This window comes from Cetorhinus maximus, chromosome 35 (assembly GCF_964194155.1).
Source record: "Cetorhinus maximus chromosome 35, sCetMax3.hap1.1, whole genome shotgun sequence".
Lineage (NCBI taxonomy): Eukaryota > Metazoa > Chordata > Chondrichthyes > Lamniformes > Cetorhinidae > Cetorhinus > Cetorhinus maximus.
The window spans coordinates 374,260-398,973 of record NC_135913.1 but is presented as its reverse complement, the minus strand read 5'-3'; the positions used below and the strand labels follow the sequence as shown (position 1 = coordinate 398,973).

General features: G+C 45.7%; 4 non-coding genes across 4 annotated transcripts; 2 read left to right on the top strand and 2 right to left on the bottom strand.

The window, feature by feature from the left end:
* Window positions 1-1,703: 1,703 nt before the first annotated feature.
* trnak-uuu (transfer RNA lysine (anticodon UUU)) lies at window positions 1,704-1,776 on the top strand. Its single transcript has one exon. It is a non-coding gene; the product is annotated as a tRNA-Lys (tRNA).
* A 1,962-nt stretch (window positions 1,777-3,738) lies between these two features.
* trnak-uuu (transfer RNA lysine (anticodon UUU)) lies at window positions 3,739-3,811 on the bottom strand. Its single transcript has one exon. It is a non-coding gene; the product is annotated as a tRNA-Lys (tRNA).
* Window positions 3,812-4,364: 553 nt separating this feature from the next.
* On the top strand, window positions 4,365-4,437 carry trnak-uuu (transfer RNA lysine (anticodon UUU)). The gene has a single exon. It is a non-coding gene; the product is annotated as a tRNA-Lys (tRNA).
* A 588-nt stretch (window positions 4,438-5,025) lies between these two features.
* Window positions 5,026-5,098, bottom strand: trnak-uuu (transfer RNA lysine (anticodon UUU)). Its single transcript has one exon. It is a non-coding gene; the product is annotated as a tRNA-Lys (tRNA).
* Between the last annotated feature and the right edge of the window lie 19,616 nt (window positions 5,099-24,714).

The following is a 24,714-nucleotide window of genomic DNA, read 5'->3' as shown; positions in this document are numbered from 1 at the left end:
TATCATCTGCATCAGTAAATTTTGCTACACGCATCACTTGGAATTGTTGACACATGGTGAGGACTTTCTAACAATGTGAATGTTATGACCCAGCAGTTGATACAGCTGAGTTATTTAAAATCCCAGAGGGAAACTTTAAACAACTGTCATAACCTATATGTTTAATTGGTATGTTTGAGAGGCAGCTCTAAATTCAGGAATCAGACCACCAGTTCTTGATAGGTTTTTATAGTAAACGAAAAGAAACATCTTAATAAGTTACAACACATTTAAACACATACACATGGCTACAAATTACTGCTACCATAACTTTTAACAAATTCTCAAACTAACCTCCGTTATCCAACAGGAACCCACAGAATTTAAGCAGACACCAGGCAATGCATTTTCACCTTACAAATTCAACATGAGGTTCTTTTCACTTTGGTTCCTTTGCAGACACAGTGGGAGGCTTACAGGCTTTGATCTTATATTGCCTCTGCCCTGCACACACAAAACTGCTGCCTGTTGTAGCCAGCACATCTCATGAATGTAAATTCTCATTGTATCACCAGCCCCTTTGAACTCCACCTCCTCTAACAATAAAGCACCTTTCATAGTACCGATGTTATTAGTAATATAAACATATTGCTTGGTCTCTGCTAGCTAGGTGCCATATTTCACTCCCCTTCTTCAATGCTCCATTCAACCAAAGGCAAATGCTCCCAACCTCTCTTATATCTTAAAACTAGTAAACATCAAAGCGCCCAGACTAGCTGGCTTCAAGCCAGACCAATCCTGTATTTAAAAAAAAATCCAATAATATACATTAATAGATTTATGCCACGAATGATTGACAACAGCGTCCGAGCCGACAGGACAGAGCATGCGCAGTGCCGCAAATTGGATCCCTTTCAAAATCACACAAGGGTATCACATTTAGTGGCACATTTGCGTATTGACGAAATCGCGCCCTGCTGCACCAGCTCACATCTCTCTGTCATCCGAAATCATATTCTCCATCACCTGTGCGTGTCCGACTGACACTCAGGCAATGAAAGCCTGGAGAGGTGACGCGTAAAGTCACCCTCTCTCGACACTAATGACGCCTGACGCGCTGAGCATGTCGATCATTTCCCTTTTTAATTCTACATTAGATAGAGGTAAGAAGAGTGAGAGGAGATTGAAACACGGAACATTTTAAAGCGCTTGAGAGGATGCACTTTTTTTACAAAATATTGCTCGCTGGAATTTTACAGCACAATTCACAAAAAGAAACTGGAGTTGGATGTTTGGCTGCAGAAATTGACGTCAGTTGCACCGAGTCCAATCCGCATTCTTGTTTTCAAAGTGGATGACATCACACTTTCCCACCGCCAAGAACCAATGAGGTCGTTTTCTTAACCCTAAATCCATGCCCGTCAATTTGGATCCTCCCGCTGTCATTCCTGCAACTCAATGCGGGCTCCTTAATTAACATTATCTTCAACATGTTCAGGACTTAGTGCAGAAACTAGTGGGGGGAAAACTGTGAAATAGCGAGTAGTTGGTGGCAGTGAGATGATTGATGAAGAGGAGGCAAAGTGAGGGAGTGGGTCTGCGGCTGTTGGAAATGTTCTGCAGAGGGCGGATTTGTTTCTAATGGAATGAAAAATAAAAGAAAGGGAGAGTGAAATGTCTGTTGTGAGACATTGAAGAGAGCTGTGTGAAGGCGCCGCTCCGGAGCCCGGATAGCTCAGTCGGTAGAGCACCAGACTTTTAATCTGAGGGTCCAGGGTTCATGTCCCTGTTCGGGCGTTGTTTAACCTGTGAGCTGAGTCTGTCTGAAGAGACACAGAACTGCAAGGAACTCGCTTTGAATGCAACTTTCCAGCGTGTGGTTTGCCAGTGTTCTGTCAAATCGATGAGCTTTCGTCCCTGAAGAAGGGGTCATAGGGACTCGAATCGTTTACCTTGTTTCTTTCTCCGCAGACCTGCTGAGTTTTACCAGCATTTTCTGTTTTAGTGGGATTTGATCAATTTAGCATTCAGGCTGTGTCATAATAATTGACCATGTTTTCGGCCACACGTGAGACCTTGAAAAGCAAATATTTCCGGCCGAATTTTCTTCCTGACCCTAACTGATCCAGAAGTGGCTTCAGAGTCTCAATCTTTACACCTTGTGCCGGTTGGAGTAGCGTCAATGATTTTCTCTCTTTCAGAATGTTGTTCGACATTTCCCGTTAGCGTTTTTTTTTTACTGTTTTTATTCTTGGCTCTTAATTGGCCGAGATATTCCCATTCTTCAGGCTTGGGGAAAGGGAGCTTCCTCGGTATTTAACCTTTATTACACTAAAGAGACCGCGATAGGTCCAATCATCATCCGTCTGAGGCCAATAGGAAACTCTTTCGAGTTATCAACAGTCACAGATTGCAACTCTTTCGAGTACAATCACAGTTCTTGGTTTCCGGGAGTGGGACATGAACCCACAACCCTCTGATTCAAAGGCGAGGGTGCTATGAACTGAGCCACAGCTGACACCTCTTTAAAATTCATTGAAACACTTTCGAGTTATCAACAGTCACAGATTGCAACTCTTTCGAGTACAAACACAGTTCTTGGTTTCCGGGAGTAGGACATGAACCCACAACTCTCTGATTCAAAGGCGAGGGTGCTATGAACTGAGCCACGGCTGACACCAATTGCGCTGCTAATTAACCCATTAAAAAGCGGAATGGTGCTTCTGAATCTGCAATTCTTCCTCCCCAGGCCAATGCAATGCAGGTGTTGCTCTGATGAGTGCCTGTAAGAATGTCAGAAACGGGCAGGAGCAGCATCCACTGGCCTTCAGGACTGTTCCATCGTTTAATCTGGTCATGGCTCATCCTGTCCATAAATTTCACCTTCCTGAAATGTCCTCATGTCCCTTTCTCCTGACAGGACACAGAGAAATATCCAAATCTGTCCTGATTACAATCAGCGCAGTTCCCCCGTGTCTAGAATGCAAAGCCTGCAAAGTCCTTGAATGGAGAGATTTTGGAAGGTAAGTTGATGAAAGGACAGTGGCTGGGGACTGTGGCACTGGCTGTCAGAGTCTCAGAACAAGGCGTCGGCCATTATCACCGAGACGAGGAAACTGTTTTCATTCAAAGTCCTGTGATCCTTCTGAATTCTAGACAGGGGAGAACTGCGCATGCTCGCTGGTTATAATCGAGACTGAGGTGGATATTTCAGAGCAAATGGACATGAGGACAGTTCAGGAAGGGGACATTGAGGTAGGAGATGCACTATGACCATATTAAATGTTGGAGCAGCCCTGAATGGGCAGCAGATGCTGCTCCTGCTCCTGTTTCTGAAATTCTTACAGACACGGATCAGAACAACAAACAGGTTTACAATGACCTCGGAGCGGAAGGAGAGCAAATTCCGATTTTTAGTGGATGAATCGGGAATATAATTTGCAAACTGCCGGCTCCGATTGTCTGTAATTTGTTAAAATGGAGAGCAGACTGATGGAGATTTCTTTGGTGTTAAAGGTGTGAAATGGGGAGAAACTTATTGAGCCTGTCCCGTAGAACAGAAAGGTCTAGAATAATCCAGGCTCCAGTCAGGGCGCAGTGTTTACAAAAATATCTCGCTGTAAATTTACAGAAATAAATCAATCGCAGCAACACTTTGACACCCTTGGACCGACATTTTAAATGATGCCCCCAACCTGTACTTTGGAAAGTCCAAGCATCAGATGCTTAAAGTTCCGTCTTTCAAGTGAGACGGATTCCCGCCCGAACAGGGACTTGAACCCTGGACCCTCAGATTAAAATTCTGATGATCTACCGACTGAGCTATCCGGGCTTCATGCAAAAGTTACTCAATCTTCTGAATTCTGGGCACGGGAGAACCGCGGATGTGCGCTGATTATATTCAAGTCAGTGCGGGTATTTCCCGCGGCTCTGTCAGGTCAGAGGGATATGAAGACTGATCAAGAAGGTACAATTGAGACAGAGGATGATTGATGAAGATATTGAATGTAGGAGCAGTCCTGAAGGCCAAGAGAGGCTAGTCCTGCTCCCATTTCTGATATTCTCAGAGACACTCATCAGAGCAACAAGCGGGATGATGTTGAGCTCGGGTGGAAGTAGTGTAGATTCAGCAGCAGCTTTCCGCTTTGTAACCGGTTAATTCGCCGGACAGTTTGCAAATCGCGGCCTCCTGTTGTCTCCAGTGTGTTAAAATGGAGAGTAGGCCGTCGGAGATATCCATAGTGTTGAACAGGTTAAGTATGGAGAAACTATTTCAGCTTGTTATAATATGGGGTCAGAACAGAGAAGGGGAGAATATTTTTTCTCTCTCAGGGTTGTACAACTTTGAGACATTGAAGAGCGCTGTGTGAAAATGCGCTTTCGAAGCCCGGATAGCTCAGTCGGTAGAGCATCAGACTTTTAATCTGAGGGTCCAGGGTTCAAGTCCCTGTTCGGGCGTCGCTGTTTAGCCTGTGAGCCTCAGGTCTGTCTGAAAGGACACAGAACTGCCAGGAACTCGCTTTGGATGCGACTATCCAGCGTGTGGTTTGCACGAGTTCTGTTAAATCTGTGAGTTTTCTTCCCTGAAGAAGGGTCAAAGGGACTCGAATCGTTAACTCTGTTTCTCTCTCCGCAGATGCTGCCAGACCTGCTGAGTTTTACCAGCATTTTCTGTTTTAGTGGGATTTGATCAACTCAGCATTTACCATCGGCTGTGTCATAATAATTAACCAAGTTCTCGGCCACCCCTGAGACCCTGAAAAGCAATTATTTCCCGCCAAGTTTTCTTCCTGACCCTAAATGATTCGGAAGTGGCTTCAGAGTCTCAATCTTTACACCTTGTCGCGGTTTGAGTAACTTCAATGGCTTTCTCTCTCTTGCAGAATGTTGTTAGATATTTCCGCTAGCGTTTTTTTTACTGCTTTTAGATCGCAGCAACACTTTGACACCCTTCGTCCGACATTTTAAAGGATACCACAAACCTGCACTTTGAGAAATCCAAGCATTAAATGCTTTAAGCTCCATCGTTCAAGTGAGATGGACTCCCACCCGAACAGAGACGTGAACCCTGGACCCTCAGATTAAAAGTCTGGTGCTCTACCGACTGAGCTATCCGGGCTCATGCAAAAGTTACTCAATCTTCTGAATTCTGGGCACGGGAGAACCGCGGATGTGCGCTGATTATATTCAAGTCAGTGCGGGTATTTCCCGGGGTTCTGTCAGGTCAGAGGGATATGAAGACTGATCAAGAAGGTACAATTGAGACAGAGGATGATTGATGAAGATATTGAATGTAGGAGCAGTCCTGAAGGCCAAGAGAGGCTACTGCTGCTCCCATTTCTGATATTCTCAGAGACACTCATCAGAGCAACAAGCGGGATGATGTTGAGCTGGGGTGGAAGGAGTGTAGATTCAGCAGCAGTTTTCCGCTTTGTAATGGGTTAATTCGCCGGACAGTTTGCAAATCGCGGCCTCCTGTTGTCTCCAGTGTGTTAAAATGGAGAGTAGGCTGTCGGAGGTATCCATAGTGTTAAACAGGTTAAACATGGAGAAAGTATTTCAGCTTGTTAAAATCTGGGGCCGCCCATTTCAGAACAGAGAAGAGAATATTTTTCTCTCTAAGGGTTGTGCAACTTTGGAACTCTCTGCCTCAGAAGGCGCTGGGGACAGGGGGTCAATGAATATTTTTAAGGTGGAGGGAGATACATTGTTGTATATAAGCAAAACACTGCGGATGTTGGAAATCTGAAACAAAAACAGAAAATGCTGGAAAAGCTCAGCAGACCTAACAGCATCTGTGGAGAGAAAAACAGAGTTAAAGTTTCGAGTCCGTATGACTCTTCTTCAGAGTAGATCGATTCATGTTAGGAAGGGAATCAAAGGTTACGGGGGAGTTGGGAGGAGAGATGGGATTATGGAACTCAAAACACAAACAGATCAGAGCCATGATGGTATTGAATGGGGGAGCAGGCTCGAGGGGCCGAATAGTCTACCTCTGCTCCTGATTTGTCTGTCCTGAAGAATGGGAAGATCTCGGCCAATCAATGGCCAAGTCAGGATGGACTTTTATCTGTCAGAAAGGCTCGTCGCAAATAATCAACACGGTTCTCAAAAAAATGGTTCTGGAGTATGAAGTGGGTGAAGTGGATCAAGCATTGGTAAGTGATCATTCAGAGGGCAACGATTGTGTTCTCTTCAGTTTTAGGTTGGATACGGAAGGAGACAAAGAGCAATCCAAAGTATGATGAGATCACTGGGGGAATGCCAACTGAAATGTGGTAAGAATGGATCTGGCCCAGATAAATAGGAAACAACAATTAGCTGTCCAAATGGTAACACAACAATGGTCTGCATTTAAAGATGAGATACTCCAAGTGCAATCAAGGCACATTCCCACAAAAGGGAAAGGCAGGTAAAATAAACACAGAGGTTTCTGGATGCGAATGAGTTAGAGATTGCGAGGAAGCAGAGATAGTGTGCTAACGTCTGTTGTCAGGTAGATACTGTGGCCAGGAATCGGGCTAAATATTGAAGGTTCAAAAGGGAACTGGAAAAGCAAATACGAGAAGCAAACAGAAAGTATGAGAAGTGACTGGCAGCTAACACAAAATGGAACCCAAAGGTCCACTGTAGGCATAATAACAGGAAATGGGTGGTTAAAGGACGAGTGGGGTCGATTTAGTGATTTGTACATGGAAACAGGGCCACGGCGAACAGGTATTCAATGAATACTTTGCATCTGTCTTTAGCAAAGGAGAAGATGGTGCCCAGGTCTTGTTAAGGAGGGGGTGTAAAACACTTGAAGGGTTTGACATTTGAAAAGAGGAGGCATGGAGAGCCTGTCAGTACTTAAAGTTCATAATGAAAAAGGATAGGATCAATTGTATCCAAGGGTAATGAAGGAAGTGAGAGTGGAAATTGCAGAGGCACTGATCCGAATTTTGCAATCTCCATGTGTTGGTGCCAAAGGTCTCGAGAATTACAAATGCTACCCATGTTTTTCAAAAATAGGCGTGAAGATCAGCCCAGCATTTACAGGCCAGTCAGTTTGACCTCCGCTGTGTGGAGGTTTTAGAAATGGTAATTCAAGACAACATGCAGGGTCACTTGGGCACATGTGGGTTAATTGAGGAAACCAACAAAGATATGTTTAGGACAAAACTCAATTGTTTAAACAAATTGCCTGACTTTTTTGGTAAGGTAACAGAGAGCATCGATAAGGGTAATGCTGTTGATGTAGTGCACATGAACCAAAGGAATGTATTTTATAAAGTGGGGCACAACAAAGACTTGTGAGCAAAGTTAGAGCTCGTGGAAGGAAAGGGACAGTTGCAACATGGATATGAAATTGGCTGAGTGACAGGAAAGAAAGAGCAGTGACGAACATTTGTTTGCTTTCTGGAGGAAGATTTACATTAGAATTCCCTAGGCATGGGTGTCAGGACCCGTGTTCTTCTGTAATATATGTTAAAGATCTAGACCTTTTTTGTGCAGGGCCCAATTTCAAAATTTGAAATGATGCTACATTTGTAAATATGGTGAACCATGAGGAGAATATTGTAGCACTTCAAGAGGATGTGGACAGGTTGGCGTAAGGGGCGGACAAGTGGCAGGTGAAATTTAGTTGAGAGAAGTGCGAAGTGATTCCATTTGATCAGAAGGATGCAGAGAAGCAATAAAAAACAAAGGGTATAATTCTGAAGGGTTTGCAGGAGTAGAGGGACCTGGCTGTATATGTGCCGAGATCTAGATATGGCAGGGGGATTGGGAGAGTGGTTAATAAAGCGCAAAGCATCCTGAGTTTTATCAGTTGGGGCATAGTGTAGGAAGGCAAGGGGGTTAGTGGTATTGTCGCTGGACGAGTAATCCAGAGACCCAGGGTAAAGCTCTGGGGAACCCGGGTTCCAATCCCACCATGGCAGATGATGGAATTTGAATTAAAGAAAAACAAACTGGAATTAAAAGTCTAATGATGACCATGAAACCATTGTAGATTGTTGTAAAAACCCATCTGATTCACTAATGTCCTTTAGGGCTCTGCTATCCTTACCTGGTCTGGCCTTCATATGACTCCAGATTGTGGTTCACTCTTAAATGCCCTCTGAACAAGGGCAGTTAAGGATGGGCAATAAATGCTGGCCTAGCCAGCAACACCCACATCCCATGAATGAATGCAAAATAAAAACCCGTATAAAACACCAGTTTGGCCTCATTGTGTACAGTTCTGGGCAGCACACTTTAGGAAGGATGTGAAGGTATGAGAGAGAGAGTGCAGAAAAACATTCACAAGAATGGTTCCAGGGATGAGGAACCTGGGTTGCGTAGAAAGTTTGGAAATGTTAGGACTGTTCTCCTTGGGGAAGAGAATGGTGAAAGATTACGTAGAGGCATTCGAAATCCTGAGGGGTCTGGACAGAGAAGATAGGGGGAAACTATTCCCATTGGTGGAAGGATCAAGAACCAGAGGACACAGATTTAAGGCATTTGGCAAAAGAAGCAACGGGTGACACGAGGAGAAGTTTTTTCATGCAGCAAGTGGTGAGGATTTGGAATGCACTTCCTGGGATTGTGGTGAAGGCAGATTCAATTGAGGCTTTCAAAGGGGATGGAAGTGAATTGTTTATTGAGAGTGTCCACAAAGCCACAACTGGCTGAATGGGTTAGACGGATAGTCCAGGGAGGTGCAACCAAGATAGAGATGAGCCATTAGCTTATTTAATGTTGGAGCAGCCTTGAAGGCTGACAGAGGTTAAACCTACTCCTATTTCTTATATTCTTACAGACACGAATTAGAGCAACAGGCACGATTATATAGGCCTAGGATGGAAGGAATGCAGATTCACCAGCAGGATTCTGGGGTTCAGTAGGTTAATTTAGGAGTGCAATTTGCAGAATTCGAGTCTCTATTCCTTCAAGTATAGCAAAGTGAAGAGTAGTCTGATCGAAGTTTCTTGGTTGAAATGAACGGTTCGGATAAATACGAAGAAATGATTTCCCAGGGCTGGAAAAAAAAGTGTATTCTTGACAATACATCTGGGCCAACGAAAAGCAAAGTCAGGGAGGAGTATTCACATAATGGTTAGCGAGATAGAGTCATAGAGTTGGAGAGGTCTACAGCACAGAAAAAGGCCCTTCAGTCCAATCGAGTCTGCGCCAGTCAAACAAGTACCTAACTATTCTAATCCCATTTTCCAGCACTAGGCCCATAGCCTTGTATGCCATGGCATCGCAAGTGCACATCCAAATGCTTCTTAAATGTTATGATGGTTTCTGCCTCTACCACCCTTTCAGGCAGTGAGTTCCAGATCCCCACCACCCTCTGGGTGAAAAAGTTGTTCCTGACATCCCCTCTAAACCTCCTGCCCCTTACCTTAAATCTATGCCCCCTGGTTATTGATCCCTCCACCAAGGGGAAAAGTTCCTTCCTGTCTACCCTATCTATGTCCCTCATAATTTTATACACCTCAATCATGTCCCCCATGAATCTCCTCTCCTCCAGGGAAAATAAACCCAGTCTATCCAATCTCTCCTCATAAATAAAACTCTCCAGCCCAGGCAACATCCTGGTAAATCTACTCTGCACTCTCTCTAGTGCAATCACACCCTTCTGATAATGTGGATTCTGGAACTGCACACAATACTTTAGGTGTGACCTAACCAGCGTTTTTCCAGTTCCAGAATAACCTCCCTGCTCTTATATTCCATGCCTCAGCTAGTAAAGGCAAGAATCCCATATGCCTTCTTAACGATGTTATCTACCTGTCACGCAGCCTTAAGGGACTGGTGGACATGTATACCAAGATCCTTCTGATCCTCAGTACTTCCCAGGATCCTACCATCATCGTGTATTCCCGTGTCTTGTTTGTCCTGTCCAAGAGCATCACCCCACACTTATCCAGATTAAATTCAATTTGCCACTGATGAGCCCATCTGACCAGCCCATCTATATCCTCCTGTAATCTAAGGCTATCCTCCTCACTATTTACCACCCCACCAATTTTCGTGTCATCAGCGAGCTTACTGATCAACCCTCCTACATTCAAGTTTAAATCGTTTAGATATACCACAAACAGCAAGGGACCCAACACCGATCCCTGTGGAACTCCACTGGACACAGGCATCCAGTCACAAGAAACACTCCTCGACCATCACCCTCTGTTTCCTGCCACTCAGCCAATTCTGGATCCAATTTGTCAAATAGACTTGGATCCAATGGGCTCTTACCTTCGTTATCAGTCTCCCATGCGGGACCTTATCAAAAGCCTTGCTGAAGTCCAAGTAGACTACGTCAAATGCATTGCCCTCATCTACACACCTGGTCGCCTCTTCGAAAAATTCAATCAAATTGTTCAGACATGACCCCACCCCACCCCTTAACAAAACCATGCTGACTGTCCTTGATTAATCCCTGCCTCTCCAGTGTAGATTAATTCTGTCCCTCAGAATTGCTTTCAATGGTGTCCCCACCACTGAGGTTAGACTGATTGGCCTGTAGTTCCCTGGTTTATCTTTTCCTCCCTTCTTGTGTAACGGCACCACATTGGCTGTCCTCCAGTCCTCTGGTGCCTCTCCTGTGGCCAGAGACGTATTGAAAATTATTGCCATCACCCCCTGCTTTCTCCTCCCTTGCCTCACTCAATAGCTTGGGATACATTTCATCTGGGCCTGGAGGTTTAACTACTCTTAAGCCTGCCAGACCACTTAGAACTTCCTCCTTTTCTATGCTAATTTCTTTAATTATATCACAGTCTTTCTGCCTGATTTCCATACCCACATCATCCCTGTCATTTGTGAACACCGACACAAAGTACTCATTTTGAGCCCTACCTACGTCTTCTGGCTCCACACACAAATTACCGCTATGGTTCTTAAGGACCCTACTCTTTCCCTAGTTATCCTCTTACTCTTAATGTACTTGTAAAATAACTGGATTTTCCTTTATTTTACTAGCCAATGTTTTTTCATGCTGCCTTTTTGCTCTCCTAATTTCTTTTTTAAGATCCCCCTACACTTTCTATACTCCTCCTGGTCTTCCGCTGTTTTAAGCCCTCGGTATCTGCCATAAGCCTCCCTTTTTCTCTTTATCTAACTCTGTATATCCCTCGACATCCAGGCTTCCCTGTATTTGTTGGTCCCACCCTTTGTCTTTACTGGAATGTGTTGGCCCTGTACTCTCTCTATTTCCTTCTTGAATGAGTCCCACTGCTCTGACACAGATTTACCTCAAAGTAGCTGCTCCCAGTCCCTCTGGCCAAATCATATCTGATCTTATTAAAATTGGCCTTCCCCCAATTTAGAACGCTGATTTCTGGTGCATCCTTGTCCTTTTCCATAACAACCTTGAATCTAAGGGAGTCATGATCACTATCTACAAAATGCTCCCCCAGTGATACCTCTACCACTTGCCTGGCTTCATTCCCTAAATTTAAGTCCAGGACTGTCCCCTCTCTTGTAGGACCTTCTACGTACTGGCTTAAAAAGCTCTCCTGGATGCATTTTAAGAATTCTGCTCCCTCTAAACCTATCACACTATGACCAACCCAGTTAATATTGGGGAAGTTGAAATCCCCCACTCTTAGTACACTATTATTTTTACACTTCTCTGAAATTTGCCTACAAACCTGCTCTTCTATTTCTCTCTGACTGTTTAGGGCCTTTAGTACACTCCCAGCAATGTGATTGCTCCTTTTTTGCTTTTCAGTTCTACCCATATGGCTTCATTTGAGGAGCCTTCTAAGATGTCATCCCTCCTTACTGCTGTAATTGATTCCTTGATCAATATTGTGATAAACCCTCCTCTTTTACCTTCTTCCCTGTCTCGCCTGAAGACCCTATCTCCTGGTATATTGAGCTGCCAATCCTGCCCCTCTCTCAACCATGTCTCTGTGACAGCAATGACATCATACTACCATGTGTTAATTTGTGCCCTCAACTCATCTGCCTTATTCGTCAGACTCCTTGCGTTAAAACAAATACCATCCAACCTTGCCAAACTCCCTTTGCCTTTACTGGCATTTAATTTCTCTGCTTTCCAGACTCACCTGCTCTCTCTTTTAATTCTGGCTGTGCATCTCCCCCTGCTGAACCTCCTCTCAGGATCCCAACCCCCTGCCAAGTTAGTTTAAACCCTACCCAACAGCACGAGCAAACCTTCCCCCAAGGATGTTGGTCCCATTCCGGATCAGGTGCAACCCGTCTGCCTTGCACAGGTCCCATCGCCCCCAGAAATGGTCCCAATGTCTGAGACATCTGAAGCCCTCCCTCCTGCACCATTTCTCCAGCCACACATTCATCTGGACTAACCTTCTATTTCTATACTCACTAGCACGTGGCACCAGAAGTAATCCAGAGATTACTACCTTTGAGGTCCTGTTTTTTAATCTGTTTCCTCGCTCCCTAAATTCTGCTTGCAGGACCTCAACCCTCTTTCTATCTATATCGTTGGTACCGATATGTACCACGATCTCTGTCTGTTTGCCCTCCCCCTTTAGAATGCCCTGCAGCCGTTCAGTGACATCCTTGATCCTGGCACCAGGGAGGCAACATACCATTGGAGTCACGTCTACGGCTGCAGAAACGACTGCCTGCCCCCTCCCAATTGAGTCTCCTAGCACTATTGTACTTCCCCTCCTCCCACCCTGTGCATCTGAGCCACTCACAGTGTCATGAGCGTGGCTGCACTCCCCAGAAGAAGTGTCACTCTCACCGTTTTCCAATACAGAAAAACGGTTCTTGAGCGAGATGCACCCTGAGGATTTCCTGACTACCTGCCTGACACCTTTCATCTGACTGATGGTCACCCATTCCCTCTCTGTCTGCACTTCCATAAGCTGTGGGATGACCACTTCTAAAAACGTGCTAACCACGAAACTCTCAGCTTCGAGGATGCACCTCAGTGCCTCCAGCTGCCGCTCAAGCTCTGAAACCTGGAGCTCAAATAGCTGCAGCTGGTGGTACTTCCTGCACACGGGGTCAGCCAGGGCGCACGGAGTGTCTAGGACTTCCCACGTGTTGCAGGCGGCACATAACAAATGACTGAGCTGCCCTGCCATGCCTCTAGTTGAAAAGAAGTTGAGATTTACAAGACAATTCTTAGAAAAATGATTGAAGCAGCAAAAACCTTGAGGCGATGGGCATGTTTGGAAATTGAAGACGCATCTGAATCAATTTTATTTAGGGAGCAGGAGGGCTCAGTGTGAAATGCTGACCTTTTGTCACTTCTTGTAATTCGAACATTTTAAACTGATTTTAATCCTGGATGGGAACTTGAACCCTGGACACTCATTAAAAGCCTGATACTCTAGTCTACCTGCTGTAATATGGCTTCAAGCGATAGGAGCATGAAATCAAAAGAAAGGAAGTGTGTCGTGAGATCCAGTTTCATTTTCACTTTTGTTTTTAAGTAGAGCACACAGACACACACACACAGCTCTGCTGCTAATGTATCTTCAAGCTTTTTACACTTGTTTAAATATGTTCCCATGGGCCCAGTCTCAATAAATGAACCTGCAACGTGCTGACCCCATCCCGTATGAGTGATTTGTGCCATTTTGTCATTATAAAAACACAACTCCACTGACTGAGCTATTCGCTCTGCTCCCCAGCCACAGGTCTCTACCCTGTCTCAAAACCGACATTACACCATCCCCATTTCCTTCTTGGTAAATCCGCCCCCTACAGGACATTCCCACCACTCGCGGACTGACACCCATTACTCGCTCGTCCACAATGGCGTCTGATGTGACAACTGCGGTTTCCCAAGTTTATACACTGGGCCCTCGATATTTTGAAGATAACATTAATTTATGAGTGGCATTTAGTTGCAAAAACGGGAACGGGAATTTGCAAATTGACATAGATGGATTTAGCGACTAGGAAAACCATATCATCGGGTGTTCATTAGTGAAAAGCGTGAACCATCCACTTTGAAAGCAAGATTTCAGAAGACGGGAATAGCATACGGTCAATTACAGACTAACGCTCCCTTTAAGCTGTCCGATCAAACCCTCGCTGAGCATGTACAGCATAGGGTGAGATATAGAGTAAAGCTCCCTCTACACTGTCCCCATCAAACACTCCCAGGACAGGTACAGCACAGGGTTAGATACAGAGTAAAGCTCCCTCTACACTGTCCCCATCAAACACACCCAGGACAGGTACAGCACGGGGTTAGATACAGAGTAAATCTCCCTCTACACGGTCCCCATCAAACACTCCCAGGACAGGTACAGCACAGGGTTAGATACAGAGTAAAGCTCCCTCTACACTGTCCCCATCAAACATTCCCAGGACTGGTACAGCACGGGGTTAGATATAGAGTAAATCTCCCTCTACACTGTCCCCATCAAACACTCCCAGGACAGGTACAGCATGGGGTTAGATACAGAGTAAAGCTCCCTCTACACTGTCCCCATCAAACACTCCCAGGACAGGTACAGCACGGGGTTAGATACAGAGTAAATCTCCCTCTACGCTGTCTCCATCAAACACTCCCAGGACAGGTACAACACGGGGTTAGATACAGCGTAAAACTCCGTTGACAAGGACAAGACAATTGTGCAGGGTGGTGATACTGGTAATGGTAAGCCATATGTGACAGGAAAAGACAGTGCATACAAACATAAGAGTGCACCACAAAATAAGGTCAGGGTAGTGAAAAGTGGTGTTCAGACAGAATTAAAAGCCCTTTATCTGCACACACACAGCATTTGTAACAAAATGGAGGAATTGATTGCACAAGTAGAGGATTAAATGGTATCCATTACAGAGATTTGGTTGCTAAGTGACCATGGCTGGGTCCTCAATATTCAAGGGTATTTGAGATTTTAGATGGATAGGAAGGAAGGAAAAGGAGGTGGGGTAGCTCTGTTACTAAAGGATGAGATCAGCACAGTAGTGAGAAATGATCTTAGTTCGGGGTGTCATAATGTATAATTAGTTTTGGTGAAGGTAAGAAATAGGAGAGGAATTAAGTCACCGGTGGGAGTGGTCTATAGCCACCCTGACAGTAACTACACTGTAGGAAAGAGTATAAATCAAGAATTAATGGGGGATTGTAAGAAAGGTAATGCAATAATCATGGGAGATTATATCTTATTATTATCTTCTTATAGATCGGACAAACCAAATTGGCAAAGGTAGTGTCATGCCTGGGAAAAGATATATCCTATTCACAACATTTAAAACATAAACTCAAATAAATTAAAATGTCTAATGATGACCATGAAACCATAGCCGATTCTTGTAAAAACCCATCTGGTTCACTAATGTCCTTTAGGGAGGGAAATCTGCCATCCTTACCTGGTCTGGCCTACATGTGACTCCAGAACCACAATAATGTGGTTGACTCTCAAATGCCCTCTGAACAAAGGCCATTAGGGATGGTCAATAAATCCTGGCCCAGCCAGTGATGCCCGCCTCCCATGAACGAATAATAAAAGAAACTCATTACGGAATTTTCTGGAAGCGGCTTTTTCCTTTTTTAAGATGAATGCTGATGGGCCGCTCAAGATGGCTACCGAGGGTCATCTGACCTTTTCTATAGATTCAGAAACTGCCAAACTGCCTCAAAAGGACACGAAGATACCTGTTTGACCTGTACTGCAAGGTGGTTGGAGCACTGGGATAGAAAAGTTTTGCTACAGTTAAAAAGGGCTTTCATGAGACCACATCTGGAGTACTGTGTGCAGTTTTGGGGTCCACATTTAAGGAAGGATATACTTGCATTGGAGATGGTACAATAAAGGCCCATGAAAATGGTCCCCGGGATGAGAGGGTTGTCCTATGATGTGTGGCTGGGTAAATTGGGCTGATATCCGCTGGAATTTAGAAGGATCAGAGGCGATCTCATTGAAACACACAAGATTCTGAAGGGGCTGGACAAGGCAGATGCTGAAAGATTGCTTCCGCTGGTTGGGGAATCTAAAATGGGGGCACAGTCTCAGGATAAGGTGCCAATCATTTAAGACTGAGATGAGGAGAAATCGCTTCCCTCAAAGAATTCTCTACCCCAGAAGGTTCTCAATGCTCCTTCATTCAATATATTCAAGGTTGAGATTTATGGCCTCTCAGGGAATCAAGTGATATGGGGAGTGGACTGGAGGGTGGAGTTGAAGCACAAGATCAGGTATGATCGGGTTGAATGGCAGAACAGGCTCGATAGACCATATGGTCTTCTCCTATTTCTTGTATTCTTGTGTTCCAGAGGAGAGGTGTCACCACCTAACTCCTGAAATGATCCAAAAGGTGTTTCCTGACTTGAATGTGCAAGCCAAAGTATTATTTACATGTTTAATGTACAATCACGTGTTAACCATGTAACTGTTTCTTTATTTCTTTCATATGAATTAATGTAGACTGGGTTCTGATATAACCCTGCGTGCAGAATCTGTCTCGTGGTGATAACATGGACCATCGAAGTGAAGGGGGAACCTAGACCGAAGATATCTGAAGAACCATACCGAACTGCATTGTGGGCATGAGGATGCAAAGCAGGATGGTTAATTCAGCCAAGACAAATACCACGACGCCATGGGGAGGCGATGGCGTAGCTAATCCAGATGCACAGGGTAATGCTCTGGGGGCCTGGTTCGAATCCAGGTAACCTGGAAACCGTTGTCCATTGTTGTAAAAACCCACCTGGTTCCACCTGGAAGCCTACTGCTCTTACCTGGTCTGGTCTACATGTGACTCCAGATCAACAGCAATGTGACCACCCCCCTCCACCCCTTAACAAGGGATGGGTAATACAGAACGAATTAACAAACAAACAAAGCCTTGCTAGAACTAGCAAATTCTGAAATATGACTGAAAACTATAGGTAGATAAACTGACTGGGCCTTGTTAAGGGACAATAAATGTGCCTCTTTCTCCCAGCTTTGGAGATATGATAATAGCGTTGGAAATAACAAAGTGGAGCCAAACTGGCTGTGGTACTTCAAGTGTGACCTTCAAAAGGGGGCCTAACCAGGAGACATTTGGGGAAAGCGTGGAGATGTGTAGTGATACGATTAAGAAAACAATTAAGTGGGCTAAAACCAAGCATTACCTTATATGGCACAGGGCCATAGCAAAGAAAGGTATAAAGAAGGAGTCCACAGAAACATCGCTGCTGTCATGGGTTAGAGCGATTTGGTCAGTCACTCAGAGGACATGCACAGAGGATTTGTCCACAGGATTGACCACCAAGACGGAATCCGACTCTCACTCGCAGGGAAGCGAAGCAAACGGTATTATCGTGTGTGTGTGTGTGTGTCCTATTGCTTGGCTCTTTAATAAAGGTGTACTGCATTTGGTGAAACTTCATCCAAATTGTTGTGCGCCATTGGTATCCAGAGTAAAGGCAAGGACCTCCATACCAGGTAGAGTGTCCTGTAAATGGGCCGTTCCGATACCTGGGCAGTGATTGCCTCAAACCCCGAGGCGGGGATGTCTGCAAACGACAAACCAGGTTGTGGATGATCAGCTAAGCCAGCCCAACACCTTATCTGGCAAAGGAAACTGTGAGAAGCCACATGGTAAGGCTGCCATATTTTTCCCTTTTTAACCCTCTGTAAGTGCTGTCTGCAGAAAGACAATAAGGGCAGCACAGAAAGGGCAGCAGCATCCGTGCCTTGGTATCTGGAGACAGCGACTTCATGAGGTCTCCTCTTTAACTGCATCTTACTCAATTGTGTGTGTGTGTGCGTGTGTCTAGCACCCTTGCCTTTGAATCAGAGGGTTGTGGGTTCATGTCCCACTCCCGGATACCAAGAACTGTGATTGTACTCGAAAGAGTTGCGATCTGTGACTGTTGATAACTCAAAAGAGTTTGTGAGAAAGAGAGAGTGACGTAGCATTACACTTTTGGGGTGAATGTGTGAATAAATAATCCTCATTATTTAAACTCACGAAAAGCTTGCTGCTGGTTATTCAATTGTTCGCACACTCAGGGGTTACGAAACAAATATGTCTTCCTTCTAAAAAAAAAGCACGGTGATTATGGATAATAAGGGAACAGAACAGGGTTTTTAGCAGTTCCCTCTCACCCCTGTCTGTAACAGAATCCTGGAGGATGAGTTCATAGAGTGTATTTGGGTCAGTTTCTGAGAATAATACATCCTGGAATCAATATTTTAGAGTCGGTGATGCGCAATGAGACAGCATTAATCAATGACCTCATTGTAAAGGATCCGCTAGGCAAGAGTGATCACAATAAAATATAATTTCTCTCTTCAGTTTGAAAGTGAGAAATCTGGGTCAGAAACTTGTGTCTTAAACTTGAATACAAGGGTGTGAAGACAAGGCTAGCTAAAGTGGGATTGGAAAATAAGATAAAAAGTAAGATTCTAGAAAAGCAGTGGCAAACATTTAATGAGATATTTCATAACTGCCAACAAAGATATATTCCACTAAGAAAGAATGGCTGCCAAAGGGACGCACCACTCATGGGGCTGAATTTTACAGCCCCGTTTCGGCAGGGATGGGGCTGTAAAATGCAGCTAGACATTATAATCCCCATTGACGTCAGCATGAACGTAAAATCCCGCTGTTGTAAAATTCTGCCTGGATAACTAAAGAAGTTAAGTATGGCATCAAATTACAAGAAAATATTTAAAATTTTGGAAAGATCAGCCTTAGATCAGAAGATTAGGAATATTTCAGAAACCAGCGAAGGATAACTCTCAAAACTCTTAAACTGGAAGATAAATTCTACCATGTTATGATCACTCTTGCCAAGGGGAACCTTTACTATGAGGTCATTAATCAACCCTGTCTCATTACACATTACCAGGTCTAAAATAGCCTGTTCCCTGATCATTTCCAGAATAGATTCTTCTCAGAGATTGTCCGAAATACACTCTATGAACTCCAGGATTCTGATACAGACAGGAATGAGAGAGAACTGCTAAAATCAATGTCCCCTTCCCCTATAATTCGTAATTACATTTTTTTTAAAGGAAGAAGCGTGCATTTATTAACCCCTAAGTGTGGACAGTTGAAAACTAGCATGAAGCCTTTCGTGGTTTTACTTAAAAAAACAAAAAGAGAAATTAGGGTATGAGAGAAAATGAGGAATAACTATATAAAAACAGGCAGTAAAAACTTCTACAAGCATATAAAAAAAGGAAAAGAGTAGTGAAATTGAGTGTTGATCCCCTAAAGGGTGAGACTAGTGAATCAATAATGGGAAACAACTCAGTGGCAGAGACTTTGAACAAGTATTTTGTACTTGTCTTCAGAGCAGAAGACACAAAATGCATCCCAGGAATAGTAGAAAGGCAGGGGCAAAAAGGGAGGGAGAAACTTAAAACAATCTCGATTACTAGAGAAAGTGTATTAGGGAATCTAAAGGCTGATAAGACATCTGGTCCTGGTGGTCTGTATCCTAGAGGCTTAAAGGAAGTGGCTGCAGAGATTTTGGATACATTGCTTGTAATCTTCCAAAATTCCCTACAATCCAGAAATGTCCCAGTGGGGTTGGAAATCCACAAAAGCAAATCCACCATTCAAGAAAGGAGGAAGACAGAAAGAGGAAACCATAGGCCAGTTAGTCTATCATCTGTCATAGGGAAATGCTAGAATCCATTCATAAGCGGGTAGTAGCATTTAGAAAATCATAATACAATCAAGCAGAGCCAAAATGGAAATGAGAAAGGGAAATCATGCTTGACAATTTTATTGGAGTTATTTAAGGATGTAACAATTGGCAGGGTGGATATAGGACAACCAGTAGATGTAGAGTATTTGGACTGCCAAAAGGCTTTTGATAAGGTGGCGCATTAAAATGTTACTGAACAACATAAGAGCTCATGGGGTTGGGGGTTGGGTGATATATTAGCATGGATAGAAGACTGGCTAACTGGCAGGAAATAGTGTTGAGGTAAATGTTTTATTTTCACGTTGGCAAACTGTAATTAGATGAGTGCTGCAGGGATGAGTGCTGGGGCCTCAATTATTTATAAGCTATGTTAATGACTTGGATGAAGGAACCAACTGTATGGTAGCCAAATTTTCTGATGGTACAAAGATAGGTAGGAAAGTAAGTTGCGAGGAGGATACAAAGAATCTGCAAAGGGGTATCAATAGGTTAAATGAGTGGGCCAATAATTGACAGCTGGAGTATAATGTGGGGAAACGTGAGGTTGCCCACTTTGGCAGGAAGAATAAGAAAGCAAACTATTATTTAAATGGAGAGAGACTGAAGAATGCTGCAGTACAGAAGCATCTGGGTGTCCTTTACATGAATCACAAAAAGGTAGCATGCAGGTACAGCTTGTAATTCGGAAGGCACGTGGAATGTAGGTCTTTATTGTTAGGAGGCCCCTCATGGCAGACTGGCCAAGAAAGTAAGAGCCTATGGGATCCAAGGCAAAGTGGCACGTTGGATCCAAAATTGGCTGAGAGGCAGGAAGCAGAGGATGATGGTAGGGGGATGTTTCTGTGATTGGAAGTCTGTTTCCAGTGGGGTTCTGCAGGGCTCGGTGCTGGGGCCCTTGCTGTTTGTGGTGTACATAAATGATTTGGGCTTAAATGTGGGGGCATGCTCAAGAAGTTCATGGATGGCTTGAAAATTGGTAGGGTGGTAAATAGCGAGGAGGATAGCCGTAAACTGCAGGAGGATATCAATGGACTGGTCAGGTGGGCAGAGCAGTGGCAAATGGAATTCAACCCAGAAAAGTGTGAGGTAATGCACTTGGGGAGAGCAAACAGGGCAAGGGTTTACACCATGAATGGTAGGACCCTGGAAAGTACTGAAGATCAGAAGGACCTTGGTGCGCATATCCACAGATCCCTGAAGGTAACAGGGCAGGTAGATAAGACTGTTAAGAAGGTATATGGGATACTTGCCTTTATTAGCCGAGGCATAGAATACAAGAGTAGGGATGTTATGCTGGAACTGTATAAAATGCTGGTTAGGCCACAACTGGAGTACTGTGTGCAGTCCTGGTCACCACATTATAGGAAGGATGTGATTGCACTGGAGAGGGTGCAGAGGAGATTTACCAGGATGCTGCCTGGGCTGGACGGTCTGAGCTATGAGAAAAGATTGGGTAGACTGGGGTTGTTTGCCTTGGTGCAGCAAAGGTTGAGAGGGGACCTGATATAAGTGTATAAGATTATGAGGGGCGTAGATAGGGTGGATAGGAAGGCACTTTTTTCCATTAGTAGAGGGGTCAATAACCAGGGGGCATAGATTTAAGTTAAGAGGTAGAAGACTAAGAGGAGAGTTGAGGAGAAATTTTTTCACTCAGAGGGTAGTGGGAGTCTGGAACTCACTGCCTGAAAGGGTGGTTGAGTCAGAAACTCTTGTAACATTTAAGAAGCGTTTAGATATTCACTTGCATTGCCATAGCCTCTAGGGCTATGGGCCAAGCACTGAAAAATGGGATTAGTGTAGTCAGATCTTTGTTGACCAGTGCAGACATGATGGGCCAAATGGCCTCCTTCTGTCCTGTAATTGTCTATGAGCCTATGAGATTGTAATATAAAAGCAGGGAAGTCTAGTTGCAACTGTAGAGGACACTGGTGAGAGCATACCTGGAGTACCATGTACAATTCTAGTCTCCTCATTGAAGGAGGGATATGCTCTACATTGGAGACAGTTTAGAGAAGGTGATTCCTGGGATGAAAATGTTGGTCTATGAGGGAAGATTTGGCCTGTACTCATTGGAGTTGAGAAAAGTGAGAGGTTATCTTACTGAAAGATATAAGATTCTGAGGGAGGGAGGGGATGTTTGACAGGGTAGATGTTGAGAAGATGTTTCCTTTCATGGGGATTATCCAGAACTAGGGGACAAGGTTTAAAAATGAGGGGTGTCCTATTTAAGATGGAGATGGGAAGGAATTTCTTCTCACAGAGGGCTGTTAGGAATCCTCTTCCACAGAGACCAGTTGGGGGCTGGGTCATTGAACATATTCAAGGCTGAATTTAGTGATAATGTCACTGAGCTTATCATCCAGAGGCCCAGGCTAATGCTCTGAGGACATGGGTCCATGGGTTCAAATCCCACCATGGAGGCTGGTGGGATGACAATAATGGCAGCCATAAAGCTGCCATTGATTGTTGTAAAAGCTAACTTGGTTTGCAAATGTCCTTCAGGGATGGAAATCTGCCATCCTTACCCAGTTTGGCCCGCATGTGGCTCCAGCGGAAGTCCAGGCGTCAACCACATTGCTGACCTCATTGCTGGCCTTGCCTGTGATGCCCACACCCCATGAAAGAATAAATAAAACAAAACACAACTCCCCCCCCATCCTCCCCCTCACCCGCACCCACCCCCAAACCCCACCAAACTCCGCTTTTATCAGGAATTGGCTCTCTTCGTGCCCAGGGTTTATTTTTTGCGACGGGCCTCTGAACCTTTTCAGTTTTGGGGTGCCGTGTGATGTATAGCAGGACCAGTTCACACCGGTGCCACTTTGGCGCAAGGCAGCGCGAGCAATTCAATTTAAATTCTGCCGTCTACCGTGTTGGGATTTGGACCCCGCGTCCCTAGGACATTAGCCTGGGCCTCTGGATTACGAGCTGAGTGACTCTACCGGCACACCGCCATCCGGTGTCACGAAAGCTCAAGCGGTGGTGGGTGGGGGGGGTAGGGGTAAGGCCATTTGGCCCATCGAGCCTGCTCTGCCATTCGCGGCTGATCCGATTGTGGACTTAACTCCACTTTCCTGCCTGTTGAAGAGCCCTCACCCTCCCAAGCTTAAAGTGTGATTAATACCAACATCAAGGAACCAAAGGACAACAGGAACTCAGAGAACCCCTGTTGCTGAGTCTCTGAATATCCTTGTTATCAATTAATGCAGAGTGCAGAGTGGGTGTGGGGGAGGGGGGGAGGGGTGAGGTGGGGGAGGGGGGAGGGGTGAGGTGGGGGAGGGGCTTTATTACGTCACCTGAAACCCCTCTATCAGTGCAACAGGGTCATTCTCAACTGGTAGCTGCAGGGGAGGTAGGGAATAATATAAAAATCACCATTGCAAGCCCTTTACACTTAAACTAGATTTTCCCGTCAGTGATCCCAGGATATGAAAGGCCGATGGATCACAGCTGTTATTATTTCATGTGCTGTGAAAAATCTGAATTAAAGTGGTCACAGCCTGGCAACGGTCCCCTACCTGTCAAATGGATCAGTCCAATTCCCCTCCAGCTGGCCTGTTCTATGGTGAACCAATCCATCTTTCATTGAGGAGGGGAGATACTCGGTCTGCAATTTCAAATATGCATCTAAGTTATACACTTTTGGAGAACAAGAATTTTATTTATTTAAATATAATATCGGTAGAATTTTAAAAGGGTGTAAAGAAATTGAAGATGATAAGCGTGTGAAGCGATGGCAGCAAAAACTAATGAAAGAGCACTCCTATCGCTTGAGATGGCGGAGTCCACAGTCAGGGACTGTTCCAGTGTCCGCCATGGGAAAGAGAAGGGGGGGGGTAGGGGGAGGAGTCCGACGGGCTGATACTTAAATTGCGCAGGTCATGCGGAAAGCGGGCTGCTGAAGCACGAGGGACAATTTGGAGAGAACAGGAACAATCCCAGGTAAAAGCTCCGAGTTGCGCATTGTCGGATAGCTGAGTCAGCCTTGATGATGAAGAAGCCCCCCCCCCCCCCCCCCATATCTCTCAGGGTGACGCCGGAATGGTCGTGTCGGTAGGCGGGGCCGACCAGCGTCCAGCCCCTTCCCCCCCCAACCCCAACCCCGGGGAGAGGGGGTGATTGACAGAGCGGATCCCTTGCCTGAGTCATTGGGCCGGCGGCGGAGAAGGAGGTGGGTGCTTCGGTGGGGGAAAGAGGACGTTGGCTCGCGCAAGTCAGGGCCCGCCCCTTACCCGAGGCTGCGGCCTTCCACAGCGGAGACAGAGAGAGAGGGAGAGCGGGTTTGCGGAAAGAGGTCGAGTAAAATTAGAGCGGAGCGGGGCGGTTGGTGGAAGAGGTCCGGGGGGAGGGGGAGGGGGAGGGGGGGGGTAGGGGGAGGGGGGGGTAGGGGAAGACCCTCCACCTGCCTCAGTCTCACACACCTGTTGCTGGGGGCAACCCTCCGTGGCTGACCTTTCACCCCAGTGACCTTTCACCTCCCTCCACTTGTCCTGTTTGGGAGGTGTTGAAAGAGAGGGGGAGGAGGAGGAGGAGGAGGAGGAGGAGGGAGAAAGTGGTAAACTTTCAAACAGAGTTCACTCTCGCTTTTTACTCAAGGGGGGGAAGGGGAGGGAAAATACTGGGACTAGAGGGGGAATTCCAAGATAAAAGGAAAATAACTATCCTATCCTGTTTCTCTGGAAATAATCCTGTGCGACACAAGGAAGTGAATCCCGATTATTTTTTTCTTTGTTTTTATTCTTTTGAGGCCATCCAGGATTTTTAGGGAGGAGATGGGGAGGGAGGGAGGAGTGGGGGGGGGAGGGAGGGAGGGAGGAGTGGGGGGGGGGAGGGAGGGAGGGAGGAGTGGGGGGGAGGGAGGAGTGGGGGGGGAGGGAGGGAGGGAGGAGTGGGGGGGGAGGGAGGGAGGAGTGGGGGGGGAGGGGAGGGAGGAGTGGGGGGGGAGGGGAGGGAGGAGTGGGGGGGGAGGGGAGGGAGGAGTGGGGGGGGAGGGGAGGGAGGAGTGGGGGGGGAGGGGAGGGAGGAGTGGGGGGGGAGGGGAGGGAGGAGTGGGGGGGGAGGGGAGGGAGGAGTGGGGGGGAGGGGAGGGAGGAGTGGGGGGGGAGGGGAGGGAGGAGTGGGGGGGGAGGGGAGGGAGGAGTGGGGGGGGAGGGGAG